Here is a 23920-nt window from a genome sequence, read left to right on the forward strand (position 1 = left end):
AGAAAACCACCAATAGCTAAGTCTCCCATGAAAACTACACCATCAAATCTTGCAAGACGAAACTATGGGCTGAGAAGGAAGGTTTCTTATTCGTGGTAATTTGTTTGCTGCACTAAATTAACTCTCTTCCAATAGTCATAATCTTTTACTAATCTTGCATTGTTCCTTAACTATTTCATAGGCAAGAAGTGGAAACCTTAGAGAGTAAATATTATTTCTATGATATTTAACACATTCCCAAGTTAGTGCTTAATGGATAATTTTACAATGACTTTTTGCATCATAGATGTATTCTGAATTGAAAAACTCTGATTAGTGTGCCTGAGAGTCTGCCCATGACTTTTTTTACGCACATACACACTTCACCAAAAACTCTTCTTAAGTAAGAATATGACAAACAGCATTTTATTTGGCCCAATCTTAGAAAACCTGAGAACCATCTCAGTGATGTTTTAAGGAACTGGTTGATGATGAGGTTCTGACAACATAAAGCAAACTGCTTCTTCTCATTTGTCAAGACCCAAAATGTGCAGTTGATTCCCTGATTAAAACGTCTGTTCTGTAGGCATGTTGACATTGGGGAAATGAGAAGGGGAAAGTTGTTGGAGAAAGCATGGTTGAAGAGATAGAAAGAAAACCAAGGCTATCCTGTGTCATCAATCCCCATGGAGGAAATATAGATGGAAGTAGTGGTAAATCATGTTGAAAATTGCAAAGAAAATTTAGAGGATTTTTGAAATCCTCTAAAAAAAATTGAAAATAAATATATCCTATAAATCCTATAAATTTTTCTGAGGATTTTCAATTGATTGCTGATAGTGGAAGCCAGATTAAAAGTATGTAGGTAGGGATCATGTCATAATTAGGAAGTAGCATGAAAGGATGACCTTAATGAATTTATCATATATGTGAAAAGAAAAAAATATTACTGCAGGATTAGAAGAAGATAGCTGTATCAAATTGAAAAATGGCACCATGTGGTCTTAATATCTCATGAGATTTGTTTCTGTATATAATTCTGTTTAAAGAAATGTTTTCTATTTTATGTAGGAGCTGTCCTCCTATTAATCAGTCTTCTCAGTGCCAAGGATGGCACATGTGACTTATAATGTCATTTGAGCACCCACTGCTGCTTTTCTGAATTTGGTGATGTCTGTGGGTTAAGCAGTCTCATATCTTGGGTAGAGTCATAGAGTCACAGTGGTCTTGGTGTTTCTGCAATAGAAACTCGGGAGAGGCAAGTTTACCTCTGACCCCAGCTCTGTCTCTTTGGTGTGGGTAGACTGTGGGCAGGATACTGCGATTTCTCCTAAATTTCTTATAATCACAGCCATCTTTCACGTGCATCACTGAAGAAACCACAGAGACATTCTGTTATTTCAGTACTGTGATTCTACTTGACAGAGACAAAAACTGCCCTAAACTGTCTGGCGGGTTCCTTTTGTTTTGTTTTGTATTCTTTGCTGTAGGTTCTGTAAATTCAAGGCAGACAGAAGCCAGTAACCTGATTTTCTTCTACTCTCTGGTCTCAGAAGATGTCTTCTACATTCACTAATGGTAGATCTGGATGAGACCTTAGATTTGCAGAAATGGTTGTGCTATAATTATTTAACTTCCAGTACAGATTCACGTATCGCCTTTGTTTTTAATATTTATTTTCTTTTTTTAGATATCCCTTTAAGATGCCTGAAGTAATAGGGTGGATTGTTGAATGTTTCTCTAAAAACAAGATTTCTTAAAAGCTCATCACAAGAATTTTCTCTTTATTCCTTTGTAAAGAGGCATGTTATTTATTTATTTATTTTTACAGCTACGTAAAAATAACCAGTCAGTGTTTTCAAAAAAGCTCTATGGAAACTTTCTCTGTATGATCCCTTTTCGAGAATATGTTCAAAACATGTAATGTTCTTTATTTATTTAGTGTTGTTAAAGTTTCTTAGTGTTCATGTCATCTATTTTTTTCTCAGGGTTTCTAGAGACAACACTTTTTAGAGTTAAATGCTGGTTACGGTTATCAAGGTGTTTACCAGCTGTACTTTTCGCTGAAATACAGACAGTAACGGACAGTTATACCTGGATGAAAATATTTTGCTACTAGTCGTTGCCTCATCTCTCAGGCCTCTGACAATAACATATTCTGCTTTTGTGTAGAAAATATACATATGTGCACAGGTATAAATGTTACTCTTTGAATTTTTTTCAGGGACATTTCCTGAATCTTCCCTGGCTTTGTGAAGTGAGTTATGTAGCCTTGTCGATTATTGGTTTGCATGCAGGTGGAAAATGAGGAGTTCTGAATCTTCGTTATCGAAGTAAGAAATTTTCTGGACATTCATTGACATGACATTAAATTCACTTTTTTCTGTAGTTCTTATTTGCTCATAGTCTATAAGAGCAGGGTAGTCATTGTTTTTGGCAAAAAAACCCAAAAAACTGTGTGTCCTAGTATATTGGAAACATGGTAAACACAGAAGAGTCAATATTAAAACATTTTAATAGCATTTTTACTTTCTGTATTTGAGATCTTGCTGGTTTAATAGGCTTAAATTTTGGATCAGTCATAGTCCTCGTAGGAAATATAATTCACTAGATGGTTCAAATACAGAGACAAGGGATTAGTTACAGAGATGTGAGAGAGGTAGGAGAACAAACAAAGGCTGGCACGAACACTGACACTAGCAACAGTGGGAAGTTGCTACCCTCTGGAGCCAAAAGGAAGGGAACAGTGTCTCTAGAGCCCAATGAGCACTGGAACTGTGGTGAAGGGTCTGCCCCTGGGAGCCATGGAGGGATACAGCTACTACTAGAGATGTAGTAATAAAGCAGGTAGGGATTGAAAAATCAATCATGACCTCTTTCTCTTCCCATAATCTGATCTCCCTCCAGTGCCTTCCATTGATTGACCCCCAACCAGAAGCCAACTAACAAGGAAGTCCGGATGATAGGTAGAAGATAGAAGGGAAGAGATGGACCTGGGAGGGCAAACAGAAAACGAGTAAGGTAAAACTACTTTTCGATTAGAGTGTTAGTTTTATTCATTTATTTTACTCTGTATTAACCAGCAGAAATACCATAGATGAAAGAGTAGGTGTGCTATATAATATAAACAAGCCTATTAGATGTAATTATATATAAAATATATATTATATAAAATTATAAACAAAACTCTTAAGACTCAGGGTTTTGCACAGTTACTAGTTGGATCTATTGGATTTCTAAAGGATTTAAACAACTTTAAATCAGTGTTTTTTCAGAGTATTATTTTGATTGCCAGAACCCCTTCTTTCAAACAGCATCTTGTAAAAAGTACCTATATTAATAGAGAAAATTGGAGATGGTTGGTTGAAGTAACATGGTGGAGTCCCCCCACTTCAACCTCCCTTTCCAAACCTCATACTATAAAAACCACTAAAGATCCCACTGGAACACCTGGGTTCCAAGGAACCCACTTTGAGAGACTCTGTTTTTTGTGAAGAAATTATAAATTGAATTCATATTCCTTTGTTAATCCAGCTTCTGTGGGTGCGGGGCGGGGGGAATGCCTATGGTGGACCAGCTGTTTCTTCAGTTTGGAAATGCTTCTTCAGTTTTAGAAGTGTGGAATACACTAAGAAAGTTTCAGTGTTATACTCCAAGATGGAGCAGTCTTATGTCTTCTACCTTTTCTTTAAATATGGAATCTGTCATTGATAATTTTAAGACTGAAGGTTTATCTTTGTAAGAAAATGGCAGATAGATGGTTAGTCCCTAGTGGGAAATGTCAAGGATGTTTGGTAATTCTAGATTAGTATATTCTCACCTCAAAATATATTTGATCAATCAGCTGCTCAGTTTATTCCTTCATCAAGCTAATAATTAATGAGCATGTCCTCTGTGCCAGATACTGCACTGAGCACTTACAGTATAGAGAAAACAAGAATGACAAGTTTTCTGCTCTCATGGAGATTACAGTTCAGCAGGAGACACAGTGACATATATTAAGGAAATACATACAAAAACGTTATTTAATTATGTTTATAATGTGTTGTTAAAAAGTATAGTAGCTATAGAATACTTAAAATTTTCTACTTGTAATATGTGTATAAATATATATATACACATATACATACATACATACATACATAGATGTGTAGATAATATAACGTGTTTAATTCATAAAATCCCAATGCATAAATATGCATATATTGTGGAGAGTGCTCCAAAAAATTTAGCACTCCAGGGAACCCAGAGTCCCCTGGTCCAGAAGTCCTCAGTATACCAACCAAGGCCTTTGTAATATGGCTCCAATCCATTCTCTTCCATTACTTCCCCCACCTACTCACACTGAATTGATCTCCTGGATACCGCTTGTTTGCACACTGTATTCTAGCCCCATGCCCAGATAGTCTTGTTCTTTCTGTTCTTTTTGCCTGAGACTTCCTCTCTTATTTCTGCCTACCAAATGATTTCCCATTTTGAACTATTCCCTCATTGAAATTCTTATCAATTTATACAACTCCATTTTTACTGATCATTCAGCTAACAGTGATTCCTGCTTCTTCTGAAATCCCATTACATTTAATCATGTTTGGAATTTATATCCTGCATTATATTGGAATTATCTGATTTTATGTTTTATACACTCATTCAGTAAGTATGCAACAAGTACCTATTGTGTGCCAGAAGTGAGCAAATATATCTCTCTGCTTTAATGGAACTTGCTTTTTATTTCTTTGGTGAAATTTAGTTCCTGAAGGGTATGATTATATTTATGTATCTTTGCAACTCTATTCACTTCAGAACAAACAGGCTGCCTTGCGTTTGACAGTTGATAAATAGAAATTGGTGAATGTATGAAGTGATTTCATGGACCCCTTACATTAAAAACTGCCATATTGTTAATCTTTCTAAGCAGATATACTTCTTCCTGCTTTTTTCTATATGTAACACAAGTCAGGATTAAGACAATTGAAGAATTTACCTTCTGAAATTTATGCTGAGTTAATCTGTATATATCTGTATGTATCAGCAGGAGAATTATGAGAATAAATGAAGGTACAGTGAAATATATATATATTTAAAAGGCAATGCCATTGGAATTTTTATTATTTTAATTTGACTTATATAAGTAAGTAAGGCAAAAAATTTTGGAAGCCTACAATAACCTCATTTTCCACTTTATGATCTGTATGTACACTGAGGCTCAGTGATTCCTCCATCAAGGCTGATTCCCATGAATGCCCAACAGAAAGAAAAAATAATAGAAAGGAGAAGTAGATACATCAAATTTTGCTTAGGTCAGCTGGCAAATTTCCATGATGTCAGCCCAGTTTTCTTTTTGTTCCAAAGCAGAGGCTCACGGGCTTCCTTATGTCTCTTTACACCAATTCTCAATCGTGATTCTGAGGGTCCTCCAAAGAGTGTCATATTACTTGGTTCCAGTTGTAAAGCACAGTTCTGAAGTCAGGGTTTTACGTCTTTATTTTTCTTTGCAGTTGATAGGTGGTTCTGAGTTGCAGTCTGACTGACCTTCTGAAAAACAGTACTGAGAAGCTTGTCTATAAATAAGCAGTTTTGTTTACAGGAACTTACTGGGGAACTGCACTTGTACCACCTGCCATTTGGCAGTGTTGAGAAGTGAGAGGAAGGGGTTTCAGTCTTCTCTAAGATAATTCAAATCAACCAATCTACTTCCCTGCGGGCTAGCTTCTTTTTCTTGTCTTAAACTGGATATATAGACACCCTTTCTGTCATTAATGCACCTTAGAGTTATTTGATAGTGTTTTTTAAACAATTTTTTTCAATTATACCTGGCCATCTCATCTATAAGCTTTCTAAGAATGCATTTCCTTTGCCTAATGTGTCAACTAAAAGCGAATTAGGTAGGATGAGAAGAACTATATGAAAATAAACTGCCTAAAATTATGAAAATAAATATCCTCAAAGTTTTATACTTATCCCCAAATTCTTAATTTAAGCCAGTTAAGAGATTTCAATTCTGTGGGCTAGTGGCAAACTGGAGTCCATATGGAGTTTCTCAATTGGTCCTCTGAGTAGGTGGGTTATAAATATCATGGCAGCATTTCTGTTGTGTCCCTTCCGTGGTTGGAGATGCTGTCTTTTCTCTGTGGTCGGTCCTGTGCATGGTGTGTCATGACAGAAATCATTGGTGAGTTTTGTTTCATGAGGTGACAATTAGCAAGTGACTAAAGCCAGATACTTGTTTCCTAAGGTGTGTTTTGTAAACCTAAATGCCGTTAGACAAGGGAGCAACAAGGCATTCTGTTGCTAATTTAAGGCTCGCTGAAAGCTTGTTATTTATTAAGGCAAATAAGGAATGAGTAGACAGAGTTTTCTGTGCATTCTGTAAAACATGAGGTAACATGAAATAATAGGAAGAAAAGTCTGAAAAAAAAAAAAAAAAGCCTTTCATTCTCTAAATTTTTACCCATCTAGCCCACACTTACCAGTGTCATAGCCCATGCTGACTCTGATGGTTGGGAACATCTGTAAGATGAAGAACTAGTACTGTATTCTGAGTCACATGTTCTATTTTTATTTTAAAGTCCTATTTAGAGCTTGGCTACTATTAGGCTCATCCTGATTTTCCTCAGTTACTGTGATTTAGTCTGTTGATTATTCGCAGAATGCACGTTAATAGTCAGAGACTGGTTTTCTTGGATGCCTAGGGTTAGAGGAATAAAGAAATTGACAGCTTACATGACAAAAAGTTAAATAACCTTAACAAACATAGTGTATTTCTTTAATTAGGAAAAGACAGAATTTATTTTCTTTCTTAAAAGTGGCAGAGAATTTTTCTGAAACTTTCAGAGGAAGCCATCTATCAGTGAAAACAACAGAAAAATGGAAGCAGAGACCTATACCCTGCTCTGCTCACAGCTCTGTTTTCATTAGCAATTATAAGGAAGTGGGTCTGGAAATAGAGATGCATGATAGCGAGACATCAGTACAGTAACCAGTACTTTCAGACATCACCACAAAAACATACACTCAGGATTTCGCAACCCTCTCACATTGGCAATGTCACAATGCTGCCTCGGGCAAGGTTTTCGTCTCCTTTTTGGGTAAAGTAGGGTTCCTTTTTTCCCTCACACCAACTCCTATAAATCACTCTTCTTGAAGGGCAAACTAAAGTTTCTTGGTTTGAAAATCATACTTGTCGTGAGGAGGGAGATCCTGCTCATGCCGTTAGAAAGTCAGCTTAATGTGTTTGGTTAGTTTCAGAGAGTGATTAGAAGCATCGTTCCCTGGCAAACGACTTGGGTCAGTTCAAATATGGAAAGCCTTAGAAACACAATCTAAGATGTTTTATTGATAACACAATTTACAGCACTCTTGTGTATTTACAAAATATCTATTACACTTGCTTTTTTACAAGTATCTTAAGTCTCTGGTGTTATCACTGTATTCACTGAGGTTAGCAAATTGCATCACATGGAAGATCTCTTCTTGTCAATATATTCTTCTTACTCTTATCATTATAAAACCTTCCTGAGATACCCTTCTCCTCCCAAGGTTAGGAAATACTAAATGAAGTGGAGAATTAATACATTCATCAGTTTGAAGTAAAAAAAAAAAAAAAAATTATAAAACACCAGACTTTCACCTTGAATATTCAGTGGGCTTTATCTTTATACTTGAATTAAATGAGTAATAGCGTGAGTGCAGCCCCAGTGAAGTGAAAGGGCAAAAAAAAAAAAAAGTGGTCATTTTTTATTTCTGGCTACTAGTAGAATTTTAAAGGAAATCAGCACCAGGCAAGCTGCTTCTGAAATTGCCATTCATATACATGGCAAAGACATTGACATATATACAAATGACCAGGGTTTGAAGCAGTGGGCCCCTATTCTGCAGCTCTGTGGAGTGGTGGAGGTTAATAGGTCATCATGAGAGGAAAATAAGAAGCTTCATATGATCAGTTCAGGCAGTAGGGCCTGAACAGTGCCTCTGGAAAGTCACTGCCGTAGCAGCTCCGTGCTAATAATGTGACTCATTTTAGGCAAATTCATCAATTCATGAGGAGAAAAGAAAGTCTATAAAAGGTTAGAGTTTCACCTCTAATTCTTCCTGAAGGACAAGCTGCATGGTCCTCAGGAGAAATCTACTCATTGTCTTATTTTTTTTCCCCATTCTATTTATGTATTGCTGATAATATCATCGTGAAAATCATTTGAAAATGTAAAGCATCATGGAATCAGTATTACATATGTAGTACTAGAGATATGTTTTCCAAAAATTACATTTAAAAGAACTGTGATTCTCATAATATGCTAGAAAAAATAAAGAACAGGCTACAAAAATATCTAGAACATGTTTCTGTATTAAAGATTTCAATCTGATGAAAATTTTCCCTTTGTCTTGCATCATGACATTCGCCAAGAAAATCAGTAAAAATATTGCTTAATTTTAACAAATTTTTAAAACAAATGGATCATTAATTCTAAGTGAAAGCTAGAAGCTATGTTCAAGCCTAGAGCTCATTTTCAGAGCAAGTTACAGCTATTCTAATTTTTGGATTTTTAATTAAGTTGTTGATTTACTTGAGATGGAACAAACTATATAATGGTAGAATAGAAAACACAGATAATTATAGGTAGGTTCCTTCATGTTTGCAAAGGACTCATTCCTTAAGAGTTAGCTGAAAGAAAGGGTATTCTTTCCTCTGGAACCTTTTCCAGGAATGTTACTAGTCCATTTTTAGAGGAGGTAAGCTTGGTTGCCACATAGAGTCACAAACCTCAGAGGAAGCTGAGAATTAGATGAAATATATATGTAATCCTGTGCATAGTGGTAACCATGTCAGGAAATAGAAAACGTACTTAACAAGTTATGGTAAGCTCCCTTTCTGCCTCTTTCACCAATAAAACCTCAAGTTTGCCCTGGATACTGAATAGGTTGGGAGAATATATCGTTCGTTTATTCAGTCATTCATTCACTCATTCTTTCATTCCATCAGCAAATATTTAATGAGCACCTGCTATTGCCACAAACAGTATAAACCCAGAAAGACAGTAGTGAGCAACAGAGATAGCACTCCATGCAGTTATTTGAACCATGTTACAGTACTTCAAAAGCTGATGTCTAATTTACTAAGTAGGTTCTCAACAAAATTTCTTGAAAAATTATTTGGCAGTAGATGAACTTCAGATGAATCTTTCATCACAGTTATCACAGAGAATGAGTTATCTGGTATATTTGGATTCATTGTATTGTTCACATTTCCTAATGCTGTACTTTGTGAAATCCCCAAATGGGATACATTATGCACACTGACTTATCCACTTCTATGCCTACAATTGATGATACATGAAGTGTGATGTTAGTTTGTAGTTTGCAAGTTGTGTGTGTGTGTTAACCACAGATAATGTTTTAGATTGCTATTGAGGAATCATATGAGAGTAATATCTAGCAAAGAACCTGGTGCACAGAAAATGTTCCATAAACTATTTTTTTTTTCAATGGTGGAATGAACCATTCTATTTGTGCATCTTTCTACGTGAGAATGTGTTGGTCATTATCATTATGAATCCCACAAATAACACTTCTCCACTTTCACCCGCAACTTACTCCTTCTTCTATATTTCTAATTTTAGTTACTGGCATCATCTACATCATTTCAGGCAGCAAAGCACAATGTTTCACAGCGTCCCACCTTCTAGACTTTTATAGTCTCGCGTCAGGAGATGAGACCAGAAAGCGATGGAGTATTTGGGATAAGCCACCTGGACGGGAAATGTGTGTTACTCAGTGTCCGGTTTGGTGCAGACACTGGTGTCCATGGAAGGGTTAATCAGTGAATGGCTGAGTGTGTCCTCATGCCTGCTGCCAGCTGAGCCCCACTAGGCTATATATTTTTTAAAGGTTTATACACTTTTTAATAAAATTTTTATTTAGAAAAGTATTTGAGTGAGACTATTATCTCAGTATTTTAGATAAAACCTCAAGGCTGATAATTGATAAATAACACGATAGTCTAAAGAATAAAACAAGTAGCTAAGACTCCCTCAGAAGTAGTCTTTAAGTCTTTAACCAGGGAGAAACTGCATACCGTCTCCTCACTCAGCCAAGTGAAAGGGGCTCCAAAGAAATCCCTCTTAGAGCTTGGGGGGTGTATTTTAGAGAGAGATACTGACATTTCATTTATTGGTTGGATATTTGCATATGCAGTTGAGTGGGTGGTCTGCCCCTTGATATTATCTGAGTAGATAAAGAGGCAGTTGGAGAGATGAGAAGGGAAGAGAGGGCAGCAGTCTCGCTTCCTATACCTCCGCTGTTAGGCAAGGCTGTGGAGGCTTTTTGTGAGCCAAGTGGATGTTGTAACAGGTGATCAGACCTGAGCTATCTAAAGGGCCCCCACCCAGGAGGCTGGCCTGACATTTGTGCAGAAGAGGCTGTGCTAGGGACTGCAGGGCCCAGGAACTAAAAGAGAGGTGGTTTGTAGGAAGTCCTCTGAGGTCATCTAGAGAGAGCATTGTCTATGTCAGGTAAGACTACCCCAAGAGAGAGCCAGCGTTACATGTTTCCTTCCTACGTGTCCTTGAGGCATATATTGCCAAGATAGGAGAACCTAGGTTTTGTAGGGTCTTACACGATTTGGGGGAACTGTCTTTAAAGAGTAGAATACAGAATTATAGGTTGGTAAGAGGCCCCTGAAAGTTCAGAGCCCTGAAGATGAACCTTCATTATCTTTGCAGGAAATCTAGTACTTAAGGGAGTGAGGAAAAGAGCCATGAATTGAATATGAGATTGAAGGTTTTACTTAGTAGACCCTGGACTTTTAAAAGTCCAAAATCTATTTATCTATTTATCTATCAACTATCTATCTATAAATCATCATTATGTGGGTATTCCTATAACTGAAAGTAATTGGAAATCTAAGTTATGCCCAAGTTATTATCAAAGAGCACAGAAAGTAGATCTATCGTGGTATATTAAAAGGCAATGGTTGTGGTGTGATGAATTGGGAGATTGGGATTGACATATATACACTAGTATGTATAAAACATAACTAATAAGAACCTGCTGTATAAAAAATAAATTAATTAAATTTAAAAAAAGAAAGGCAGTGATTGGAGAGTAATAAAGTCCCTTCCTGATTATACCCCCAGACTATTTAATAGCCTCAGCTCTAATTCTTTGTAAAATAGGGGAAAAATTGTATTTTATAATGATTTAAACTAAACCCATTAATTAGAAGTTAATTATAGATAAATAATTAATGATAAAAGTATGATCTTTGAGTGCAATAACTTCAGAGTTCCTAGATGCGGATAAAAGCCAGAGTAACAAGGTCCAGAAAGTAGATTATTTGTTAAGACAGAGTTCTAGGTGCATTTTATTTTTGATCTCATAGAGGGCATAATGACCATTCTTTTGCCTGAGCTGTTTCGCATCCTTGTCGTAACAATTTTAACTGTGAACAGGAATTTTTTTCTCCTGAAGAAGGAGTTCTCTATTTGTCTTATAATCAAATAATAAGAGAGTGTGACCCCCCCCATTAATTCACTCCATGCCAAGAGGAATATCTTCTTTAGACACTTGATATCTGATCAGCTTTACCCCATACTTCTATTACCATTTAATCCCCTGTATTTAAGTGGGAACATGAAAACTCCAGAAACAGCTGTCCAGGAACTGATGATTCAATATTATGGGGATTTCTGAGAGCAAATACGTGAAACATTAGAAGTCTAAAGGCTATCAAAAATGCTCAGATAAATAATAATTAGAAAGTTCATTCATGAGTTTATGTTATAAGGTAACCTATATTGTCTTAAGGCTTCATTGAACACTTAATGGATAAGATAGCTTCTCAAAGTTGTGGACAAAAAAATTCTCAAAGAAAACATATATCTTTGTTTCTCTGCCTAGGCAATAAACCACTTGAGGATAAAACTGTTCTTTATATTTCTGGTGAGTCCTCAGATCTGGCTGTGTGGCTTGGAACGCAACAGGTACCCAAGTATATTTTTGAATCAATCATTGGAATCATCAAATCTATTACCAATGTGATGAGTTGGGAAATTTAACTGTTATTAATAATTAGGATGGATAATAAGAGGGAAGGGAGACTAGGATGTAGCTCTACTTCTGAATGTCCATTTTGGTAGTTGCCAAAAATTTAAGTTCACACAACTAAATAAACTCCTATAGTAGGATTGATGAAGCCTGGGTTTCTAAAGTAGAAATTACTCCATCCTAGGTTAAATGAGTTTGTGACCAGCATAACTAAAATGGAATTAGAGTCCAAGTCTGTGGAATACAAGATCACTAGCACTTGCACTGCTCTGAACTGGAATCAGAGTACAGACTGAGCGACATAGCTGTCAATCACTCAGAAGTGATAGCAGTAAGTGACCACGGGAGTCTGCTCTGTTGAGACTATTAGAAAAAAGTGGCTCAAGAAAATGCTGCACTTTGTCTGACCTTAACTTGGAAAGTCATGAGGCTTGTCAATCTTGGCTATGAGACTTTCCCCCAATATCCGTGAGGGGGTGCAGAACGTGCTAGTATTATCAGTGGAACACTCAGGCCACAGGAAGTAACACTCTCAAATAAGAACACATCTAAGTAACAATAGTAGTACCTTCAACTTGAAAGCTCAAATTTACCCAAGTAGCACTTTCATCTGGAACAAAAAACCTGGAGGATATTTTTAGTAATAGTCCTGATCATAGAAAATGCATCTGCTCTGGTGATTTTAAGCTGCATACCTACTTTGGTGAATAAGCTGGGGCGGGGGTGGGGTTTGAGAGGTTCTTTTAAGGGCCTCACACACACTAAACTGCCTACAGCCTCTGATAAATAGATGCTTAATATTAGGGTCAACTTTTCTGCACCAATACTTCTCCTTGGGATGTTCCTTCTACTCATTGAGGCTTAAAAACGTTTTAAGAATTCATTTTCCTTAACCCAGGTTGAAAATCTAATCAGATGATAAATTCTCGAAATTCTTCCTCAACAGTGAATTGCAAATCCTCTCTCCTCCTCCATTATTCCTGTTGTGCCTTTCTAGGTCCTGAGGGTTCATCATATTACCCCAGTTTAACACAAGTGCATGTGCTTCTGATTGGGCTTTGCTGTCTCTAGTCTTTCTTCTAGTTTATCCATCTTTCAAATCACTGCTTGACATACCTGCAAAAAGGGTAACTCCAGTTACTCAATGACCCTCTTCAAGAGGTCTTTTAAGATAGGAGATGAAATCCAAGCTAACTCTTCATTGTGATGTTTAAATTAACTTTTCTTGCCTTAACCTTTTAAGGTACTGTACTCCCACTAAATTTGTCTCTCCCCTGTTTTTCCTATTGATGTCATGCTTAATTTTTGGCTTTTGGGTTGTTTCTTTCTCATGTACAAGCCTTGGCCTATTTTTCTACTTTCTGGGACCTCTTTCCAAGCCCATTTTGAGCTACCCATTCATTGCTCAAAGCCCTTCTCAGATGCATTCTCTCCTTGAAGCATTTTGATGTCTTGAAGTAGATGAGATAGCTTCTTCTTTTGAATTCTTCAAATCTGTTGTTGACATTATCAGCTGTTAATTATCACATAGTCCTTTTATAGGAGTTATTCTTATACATCTCTTATTCTTCCCACTAAGCCGTAAATTTCTTAAGGTCTGGGATTCCGTCTTATTTAGCCTGCAGTGCCTGAAGTAGTACCCTGGTTAGAAGTCAGTCTGTATCGCTACAGATTATGTAACTGCATATTTAGTTACATATGTGTTTATACATATTTGAAATAAATAGATAAAAGAATTAGAGTCACATCAAAGAGAAAATGGGCCACATCTTACTTTACAGTTACTTAATTCTTCAGATGGCTTCTTTTTCCTAACTATTAAAAACAGCCCCCAAACTACTATGTAAATTGTAGGATTTTTTGTTTGTTTGCTTTTTGTTTGTTTTTAATCGAAAGGTTACAAAGCTTGAACACACAATTCAGAAGCCAAAATGGATAATTAAATCACTCCTGCAGTGACATGTTTTAAATGGAGTGCTTTTCTACCTGTTATATCTACCTGAAGAATAATATTAAGGATTTTTTTCCACCTACGACTTTGTCTTATAATGAATTGTATTGGAAACTTTTGTGTGCTCCTTCTTTAAAATAGCACACCCAACTTCAACATTTCCTTGGATGGCATGCTGATCACTTAAGAACATCACTTATAAATTATTTTGCCAAGTTATTTTTACAAACCAGAGTTTCTACTGAGGGAAATTATTTTAAATGTTTGGCTGACTTGGCCCTCCAACAAATACTGCTTGTCAATAAATATTAAACAATCATATGAATATGGAGTTGGAAATCTGAATTACACCTATGCCATGGAATTTATTATACTCCTCTCACGATGCGTGGGGTATGGAGGCTAAAAGGTCTATTGCAAATCCTGTTTTATTCATTGAGAAACATCCACTGAGGACTATACTTGAACCTTTTGCAACCGTTGAGGACTTCTGTAATAACGCAGGTTTTTTCAGCTTGTCGTCTTATCAGAAAAGAAAAATGTTGATGAAACTTTAGTGCTGCCTTCAAAGATACTGTCTTCTTTTTGAGTCAGTTCTGGACATAAAATATAGGATCTGAGATATCAATTTAGGGAATTTGGAATGTGAGACTTTGTTTTGTTTTCACTGAATAGTTGAAGAGCCAAAGATTAAATAATTAACCTAAAATAAGCCACATTCAAGAAAGGGCTGGATTTTGTCCAGGGGAGCTTGGGCTGTAGAAGAGCTGACGGACATTTCTCAGTTCTCCTTTGGCTGTGTTTCAGAGGCTTAACCACAAGTGGTCAGGGGTTCAGAAGTGGATGGATTGTCTTCTTGCTTTTATCATCAGTGTACTGTGACCTTAGTGGTCATTTAACCAACAGTGTTTCTGTTTGTGTTTAATGATCATGGAATGTGAGAGTGCAGTGATTAGGGGCATGGACTTGGAGCCAGGCCGCCTGGTTTGAATCACTTGCTCTGCCACCTAGTAGTTCTCTAGCCTCTGGCAAGTTGTCCGACCTCTGAATCGGTTTCCTCACCTCTCTGACGCTAGGGTGGGTGTAAACATCAGTGCAGTGCAGAATTGCTCTAACCTGGTCCCTTCCTGTGGATCTTCTTGGATTGTGCTAAGCCCCAAACTCCTGAATTTAAGAATTCAGTTTGCTCTTCAGAGGGAGTGTGAATGCGATGACTTCCGAATGTCTGAGTAACTTAAAACATAGAGGAAACCTGGGCTCCTATGATTTTCTCAAGAATGGGGGTAGGGGTTATCCAGGCTTCATTGTGAGGCTCTGTTGCTACTGCTAATGGACATGAAACCCCAGGGGCATTTCCAGTTCTGACTCATCCTAACCCAAACTCACTGGATACAGTCAGAACCCACTAGGTTGGAGAGTGAAGCAAGTCAGATCCCCTCCTGACTCACTCCTCTTGGCTCCCTCTAAAAGCAGGGCATTATCCTCCCTAGTGTCTCATCTCACCATTGTCCTTTCTTTTTTCCTCTTTCATTTCTTTCCCGAAGCGGAACTTGAGCCATATTAGAAAGTCTGACCATCTAGCTACTGCTTTTCTGCAAGGGCCGATGCTGTTCGCTGAGGCTCGTTGTCTAAGTAGCAAAGCATGATCTCCCGCGCACATGGCTGGGTAACAGTTTCTGGGAGACTGTGGAAAGTATGCAGTATTGGCATAATAGATCAAGACTTTCATCAACATAAAAGGAAAGGAATTACAAGGTACTTGCTGACAGGGAATTGTAGCTTGAGAGGGCACTCAGGGGGCAGATACACTAAAAGCATTTTGGCATGGCGAAGTGTATTTCCTGGACAGATGTGTTTCATTCGTGATGGAAGGGCCTTGTACTTCTCATGCGTTCTAACACGCCGGTTACAAGTCAGCTGAAGCCATGGTGTGTCAGATACTGTTATCACAGGAAGTTCAGTGTTGTCACCCCCTTACAGTGACATTACTTCAAGAAAGCCAGACCAGAGCTGCCCTCAGAGAAGGAGAAAACATTTTTATTTAGTGTTTTCTCCTTTCATCTTGGCAGTCAGATCAGGTTAAAAGTAGCAATGTTTGTTTTGCTGTGTATGCCCACACGATCTCCTGGCCTTTTAGCACACCACTTCATTTTGCCTTTTCCGATTTCTCCTTATAGATTCCAAACAGTATTAGTACTACTGACATTCAGAAGGGCTAGCTTACAAAAGTGTCGCTTAGAAAGAATGGAGGTATTTTTTCATTTTCTCAGAGAGAAAAGGGATTATTTTGTAAAAGATTTATTTTACAGAAGTATAGTTGATTTACAATGTTGTGTTAGTTTCTGGTGTACAGCAAAGTGATTCAGTTATACATATATATAATAGCTTGCATTTGCTAATCCCAAACTCCCAATCCATCCCTCCCCCATTCCCCCTCCCCCTTGGCAACCACAAGTCTGTTCTCGAAAGAATTCTTAATAAAATAATTACTAACGTGTTAGTGAAATCACAAAATATAATTTTTTCCTATTGTTATGTATGAGAAAATCTGGAAGGCAGAAGTTATTTTCCTCCAATTTTCACACTGCCTACAATTTTTCAGCTCTTCCTTAAGCCCGTTATTTTCTTTAGAGCCGAATAAGTAGATTCAGAGTTTTCCTTACCCTAGAGAGCCCCTTTTCATCATAAAGTCTAATAAGAAGGCCCCAGACATAACTGCAGTGTCCCAGACTGCCCTTTATACCAGACGAAAGGTAAGACGAGCCGATCAAGTAACAAACTACAAATTGATGCAGGCAGTGAGAACAGAAGACTGGTTTTCTGCCCTGTAACGTCTGCATAAAAGTGGAGGATATGGTTAAAAACATTGGCGGCAGCCAGTTACCGGAATAGCTAGCACTTCCAGGAACAAATGCATTCCTGATGAATCTGCGGACACTGCGTTTACCGCAACACAGCAGATTTTCTCACACATGCACTCCACGGTGCCCGCCTGCACGGGCTTTATTGACCTTCTGCAAACACTGATGGAGGAGCGGGCTGCCAGAGAGTGAGAGGCAGAGAGCCGTCCAAAACATCTTGGAAAGGCCTCTGAGAGAATTTTTTAGTGTTTAGAAGACATACCATTCTTCTCTCTGCCAAAAGTCTTTTTTTTTCGTTAGAGAATTCAAAGACTGGGAAAAAAATATATGGTTTTCTAATGACATAGTCACGCAATCCCTTCCAAGACCCTCAATACCTGCCGAGATTTTGTTTTATTCTAAGGCGACTCAAGTGTCTTGATTATAGTATAAACACACATTCTGACTGACTGAGAAAGGCTTTTTTTGGGTTTCCTTTCACTGCTCATTTACACGGTTTTGTAATCTTCCTGTGTAACGAATAGTAAGTCTAGCATGAAGAAATACCTTCCACAGGACACAACCTTGCTTAAACACTAAGGAGTTTGGACCTTGGAACTGATTGACGAGAGAACAGTTTTTTCACATCTGACTACAGCCAGAGGAACGAAAGTCTTAGAATATTTTAGACACCTCAAAGTTACCACTTGATTCACTGTCCAGTACTAATGACAACTTAATACATTCTGATAAACATAAAACGACAAGTTTCATGTTGGAGGAAAATTCTCTATGAATCAAATAATTCTTTTCCTAAGAAGTGTTTTACATTTTTACATTTGACCAAACTGGCTAAGGTTAAAAATTTCAGGCCTAATTAATCAAACATTACCACCTTGTTCTTCTTTATGGAAGAGCTGACCTCCCTAGAAAATATGTCACTAACTGGAACAATTTAGTTCTTTTGGCAAAATACTGTAACTAAAACTGACGTCCATTTGCCTCTTCTTTTAGGCATTGAAATTAAAGTAACAGAGTTCTTTATCCAAATCTGTTATGTTTGTGAACAATAAAAAACAATGGTGATATTAGTTGCTGGGCTCCAGGTAAATTACTCATAGCTGTCAACACCATCTTATTCTCTGCCCCACCCTAAACCAAACACAGATAGAGATAATGGTGCCAGAACATATAGCAATAAAACATTCAATCCTCAAGCAGCTATTCTGTATATAGATTTGGAGTAAATAAATTATACAACTGCCACGAAGGCACATTTATCATTTCATTTTATCTGTGATGTTACTGACTCAACTAAAGACCACATCCAGTAAAACCCTGGGGTTTTTTTTGTTTTTTGTTTTGTTTTGTTTTGTTTTAGCGGTACACGGGCCTCCCACTGTTGTGGCCTCTCCCGTTGCGGAGCACAGGCTCCGGACGCGCAGGCTCAGCGGCCATGGCTCACGGGCCCAGCCGCTCCACGGCATGTGGGATCTTCCCGGACTGGGGCACGAATCCGTGTCCCCTGCATCGGCAGGCAGACTCTCAACCACTGTGCCACCAGGGAAGCCCATGTAAAACCCTGTTTTAATGACCAGCTCTAGACGTCAAATTTATGCTGCTCTGGTTGCTTGTGGTTGGCACTCTAACTATTGAATAAATGGCCCTGTCTTCAAAAGATTGGGTTGACCTGCTGATTTGAAACTGCTTCCCAACAACAGTTAACAGTGGCTGCCCAGCTGAGATCAGAGGAGTTGAAACAGGCCTTTATGATAGGCACAGGGGAAGAAGTTATCTGTCAGACAATCAAGACTTAAAAGCATCTTAGAATCCTAGATCTGTAAATAACTAAAGGCACTAACTACCACGTGTTCATCCCAAACATCACCAGTCCCTGTGTAATTGAAGAAAGGTGGTATCTCTTCCTTTCACCCTGACTACAAACTCATTGGTCCAATTCTCTGCTTGTTAGCATGTAAACCAATGGTAATCAAGGCAGGTGAAAGACTATGCAGGTCACATGTGAGACTTCTTAATAACTGATCAAATGAAAAGAGAAACATACTTGACTGAAATATTGTGAAAATGATGTTTTGAGACTTTGCATTTCAAGAGTATGAGATACATAAGAAGAATATGATAGCTTGAAAGATCTCCCCTTTTAAATATATTTCATTAACTTTAAAATAACCTCTTTCCAGTTTTGTTTGTTTGTTTTTTGTGACATGCGGGCCTCTCACTGTTGTGGCCTCTCCCATTGCGGAGCACAGGCTCCGGACGCGCAGGCTCAGCGGCCATGGCTTACGGGCCCAGCCGCTCCGCGGCATGTGGGATCTTCCCGGACCGGGGCACGAACTCACGTCCCCTGCATCGGCAGGCGGACCCTCAACCACTGCGCCACCAGGGAAGCCCTCTTTCCAGTTTTTGTTGCAATAATTCTTCCTGACTCTGGTTATTGCTCCATTTGGGAAACAGGTTTTTTTTAGCATGTAAGCAGTTGGTCCAATTTGTGTTATATTTATTTATATTTGTTTATGATTTTTGCCTATGTTTCTTTAAATTAGCCTATTGGCAAAATTATCACCTAGTCAAGTTTTGTTGTGAGAGATTTTTTTTTTTTTTCCTATAGTATCTGCTAGGTTGAAAAGATTGGTTGGTATCAAATAACACATAGCCTTGAATGGGATATAATATGTTTGAACTTTATAACCTACAAGGAGGAGCTTTTATACAGTACTTCTACCTGGGACCCACACCCAGGGTTTCTCATTCTACTGGTCTGGAGTGAGGTCTGAGCATTGTATTAAAAAAAAAAAAAAAAAAATCTCTTCACATATATTGATTAGGGTTCCAGAAAAAAAAAGATTCAGATGAAAAGGCTTTATTGAAGGGATATCTTGTTAAAGTGTGAGCAAGGTTAACACAACAGACCCAGTGTTAAGGAGAAGGTGGCCAGAAATTAGTAACATCTGGAATCCATTTAGCCTCCTGGCCAGAACTGTAGGGACAAAACTACTGCTAAATATGTGATTCCCAAACAGAAAAAGACTTAAAAAAATACTCTGATCTCTCTCCTTCTGTCTACCTGTCTTCTCTCAGGGCCCCCCATTGGCCAAACCAAGTGGGCACGCGAATCCAGGTGGTGCATTGCGTAGGGGTTATCCTTCTGGGGCTCAGAACAGGGTAGAGAGGAAGAATGCATAGGAGGGAGCCAATGGAAAATAACGATACAGCAGGTGACTCTTCTGTACAGCCACGTTTGAGAACTTCTGCTATAGATAGTGGGAGGATCAGGATTACATAATCTGAGGTTAACACACATGGCAGAGTGGACCTTGAGACTATCTAATCCAACACCATCATTTTCACACTTGAAACGGAGACCAGAGAGTAATACTATGCATCCAATATCACACAGTTAGGACACCTAAGATCAAGGACTTAGAAGGTCTCCAAGTTATCAAACACGAAAGTGGTGGGATGAAAATGATACGTAAGGAAAATGAATTTGGCAACAATATACAGAATGCCTTTAAAGAGAAAGGTGTTACAGGCAAAGACAAAAGTTTGGAAAACAGGAAAGAGTGCAAGGGTGAAATTTTAGGATTCTAAACTAAAGCAGTGGAAGTTGGAATGGAAAGGAGGAAACAGATTTTGCAGAGCATGAAAAGACAAATGTGTAAACTTTTGTTAATTACTGTGTGGATGAAAAAGGTGAGTGAAAAAGAATTTGGAGTCAAACATGACTTGGATAATTCTAGTCCGGAAAAACAGGAGAGAGGTGATAACAGTAATAAAATAAGGACAGGAGTAGAAGCTGTTTCTGTAAGGAAGAAGAGTTCAGTTTGGGCCAAGTTAACAGAATATATGAGTTGACAAGTCCATTGTTAGTTGGTCATATAGGAACTGGAGTGTGTAGTTTAAATATATAGTGTACAGTAATTGTGTCTCCAGTCCTAAGATGTTTGTAGTTACTGAAACACTTCAGGCTCAATTTTTATCCATATTACATATTGTGCTCATTTATCAGGCAGGGAAAATCCTGGAGCCATGTTAAAACACTTATTTACTAAGGAAAAAACGGGTGCCTTTCCTAATCATTTTCATCCCTAGCTTACTAGACCAAATGAGTTATGTGTCCTTTAGTAAGTTTCAAGACTATTTTATCCTTGAATTTGATATTGATACATCTGCAGCTTTCTAAAAAAAATCCAAATAACAACAAATTTGCCTATTTCGGATTTTGATAAATATACATTATATTTTACTTATTTCTTTTCTGTTTTTTGTTTCATGCCAACAAAGGATGATTCTATATTAAAATATTAAGAACTTGACTAAAATTATGAGGCATAAATGAAGTATACTTAATTCAGGCTGAGTTCCTGCCATCCAGATAAAGGGTTTCCAAGTAAAGATGATCATTATAAACATTCTTAGATTCTTTGGGAAAAATGTACTATCAAGGAAGAACTAGTTTTTATCACTCAGTCCTCTGGATATATTAATTTATTTTGCTATCTGTTCTTCTAGCCAAATAGGTTTATTTGTTTATCATCCCTGATACTCTATTCAAACCAAACCAAGGTAAAACAGTTTCTCAAAACTAAGCAGTCATTTTGGAACAATATAACTACAACTACTACTAATTTCTATGTTTTGTCCTGTAACTCTTGTCCTATAATTTCACTGGTGTCCCTTTAATAAGGATGTTTGTTCTGACAAGGTAGTAACAGTTTCAAAAGATATTTTCTCAGTATGGTTATCTATATTTCTCTTCATATTCCACCATCTCACTTATATTGCAAAAAAACACAAAAGGCGGGAAAACTAAATTTAAAAATTCTAACTTTAGTAAAATTCTGGATTTTGAGTAAATCACTCAATTTTTTAAAAAGGCCATTTCAGTGTGGAATAATGAAAAAAATGATGGAGAAACTAAAGGAATTCCTTTCAAATAAATCTTATGAAGTGGTATAAGAATATTTTCTTTGTGCTGATAAATATATTTATTTGGAATTGATAGATAAGTCTCCAATAGGCAAGTCTCTTTAAAGAGTTAACAAGTACTTCTTTCTTCCACTATGAAAATAGTCGTATTCTTTCTCAGACTTTTTTTAAAATCTCAGTAAAACCAATGATAAATTACCCAGATGTATTAACTCATTCTGCTTTTTAAGTAGTATAAGTTATTTTGCATGCTTTGCTCAATTGTATTCAACTACAGTTTCTTTGTTAAAGTCAACGTTAAGTTCTTAAGGCACACACTTCCACTCAAGTTTTGCAGAAATGCTGAACACATCAGGGTCTAAATTATTAGAATCTCAGTTAACCTCTTCTGGATCCATAGGTTGTTATTAAAAGACTAATGTGGCCATTTGTAACCCATATACCATCTTGAAATCATGATAATCAATTCTGAAATGTTGTGAAGTGAAGATCAGCTGTATTTTTGGAGGGTATTCTATTATGAGTTTTTTGGTAGCTCTGAAGGCTCTGTGAACTAAGGGAAAAATAATCTACATTACATTAATTCACATTCCACTGTCAACCTCATTACTTTGAGACTTTGCTCTCAGTTTTACACCTTGTCCTATTCCCAGATGAAGCTGACTTCTGAAGAAATGCACAAATTTTCTTGTCTGCCCACTACTCAAGGGGTAGATCATAAATAAAATCAGGCAGTGTGATTTTTCTACTGCCCACTTCTAAAGGTTTCCACAGACTCTTGGAATGAAACACTTTAAGGCACAGTGTTTATTCTTGCCTCATGATATTTATATTTGCATGATGCTATAAATATGAATTCAAATGATTTTTAAAACAAGCTGATGAATAATACCGCCCAAACCTTTACATTTTAGTTTTTAGAAGTAGGATGTCATAGTCTAAAGGTGTAAAATCCAAATGTAGTTTGTAGGAGGCAAGAAGTGACGATGAGTGAGGATTTTTTTTTTTTTTGTAATGGAAAGTCCAAATGACCACATCCCTGACCAGCTGTGTCCCTGTTTTTAGGTTTTACTCAGTGCAAGGAAGGCATGTCAACTCAGTGTTTTTTGATACATATGTACTTAGCGGTTCATCAGTCATAAGGTGTTTACCCTCTGGGTTATTATCAGCGTAGCGAAGAGTCCTAAACCAGTCTCAGATTCCAGATAGAATGTTGTCCTGACGGTCCATCTTCCGCATACTCAGTTCCTAAATGTTGACCTTGGACTTAGTGAAAGTCTGGGAATGCAGGCTGGGGGAAGTGAGGACAAGAACAGTCCATGTGGTTCATCATTATTTTCCAGCCCTGATAATTATCTTGCTATGATCTGTCTGCACGATCCCCATCCCTCCCCTCTGCCCTCAACCCTGCCCAGTTCCTTTGTAAAATGTGTTCCTTTTATAACATGTTTTAGATAGTTGCTCGTGTGTGCAGACCCCAGTGTTACACTGGGGCTGAAGACTGTTGTCATTATCAGTAGTATCTGTCTGGACACAGAATAAGCTTCTGTAACAGAGAGACAAAAGTATAAAATAAATAAAGCAGGTAGATGTACATTTCTTTCTCTCATATAATGCTGCAGGAGAAAATGCTCAGTGTGGTAAGCCTCAACTTGGTAGTCCAGAATCCACACTGGTGGGTTGACACTGCTTTCTTTGTCATGTAGCTTCTATCTCTGCGTCCAAGAAAATTTCCTATTCTTGCCTTTTGCTAACCAATGGGAAGATTAAAAGAAGTGACCAAGACAAATTAAGGACAAGACCTGAAAGTTGTACATATATCTCCTCATATCCCACTGGAAACAACTTAGTTATAAGATGTAAGTAGCTGGAAGGGATGCTGGGCAATGGAGAATATAACCGGGTAACCATGCAGGGAGGGTGTGTAACAAAAGGAAGGAACAGTAGGATGAATAATATGAGAAATTTCAACCTCTACTACAATAACCATATCCTAACCAACTGGGCTAAGTTAAATATAATATAATATAATTGTATAAGATATAGTTTATACTATAAGATACTATTAGGTAAAATAATTTAATAAAAAATCAGATGACATTCTACTGATAAGATACTGTCCTTTCATATTTGCATCAGGAATAATAATTTTTCTTGGTTC

At 37.4% G+C, this 23920-nt stretch overlaps 1 long non-coding RNA gene across 1 annotated transcript in view; it reads left to right on the top strand.

Moving 5' to 3' along the window:
* The first annotated feature begins 2209 nt into the window (after positions 1–2209).
* LOC131756230 (uncharacterized) overlaps positions 2210–23920 on the top strand; it is a 105032-nt gene continuing 83321 nt past the window's right edge. The window contains exons 1-2 of the long non-coding RNA XR_010840189.1: positions 2210–2312; positions 2887–3000. This is a non-coding gene — a long non-coding RNA (uncharacterized lncRNA). The remainder of the gene's footprint in view (positions 2313–2886; positions 3001–23920) is intronic.

The sequence above is a fragment of the Kogia breviceps genome, chromosome 4 (genome assembly GCF_026419965.1).
Source record: "Kogia breviceps isolate mKogBre1 chromosome 4, mKogBre1 haplotype 1, whole genome shotgun sequence".
In the NCBI taxonomy this organism is placed as follows: Eukaryota; Metazoa; Chordata; class Mammalia; order Artiodactyla; family Physeteridae; genus Kogia; species Kogia breviceps.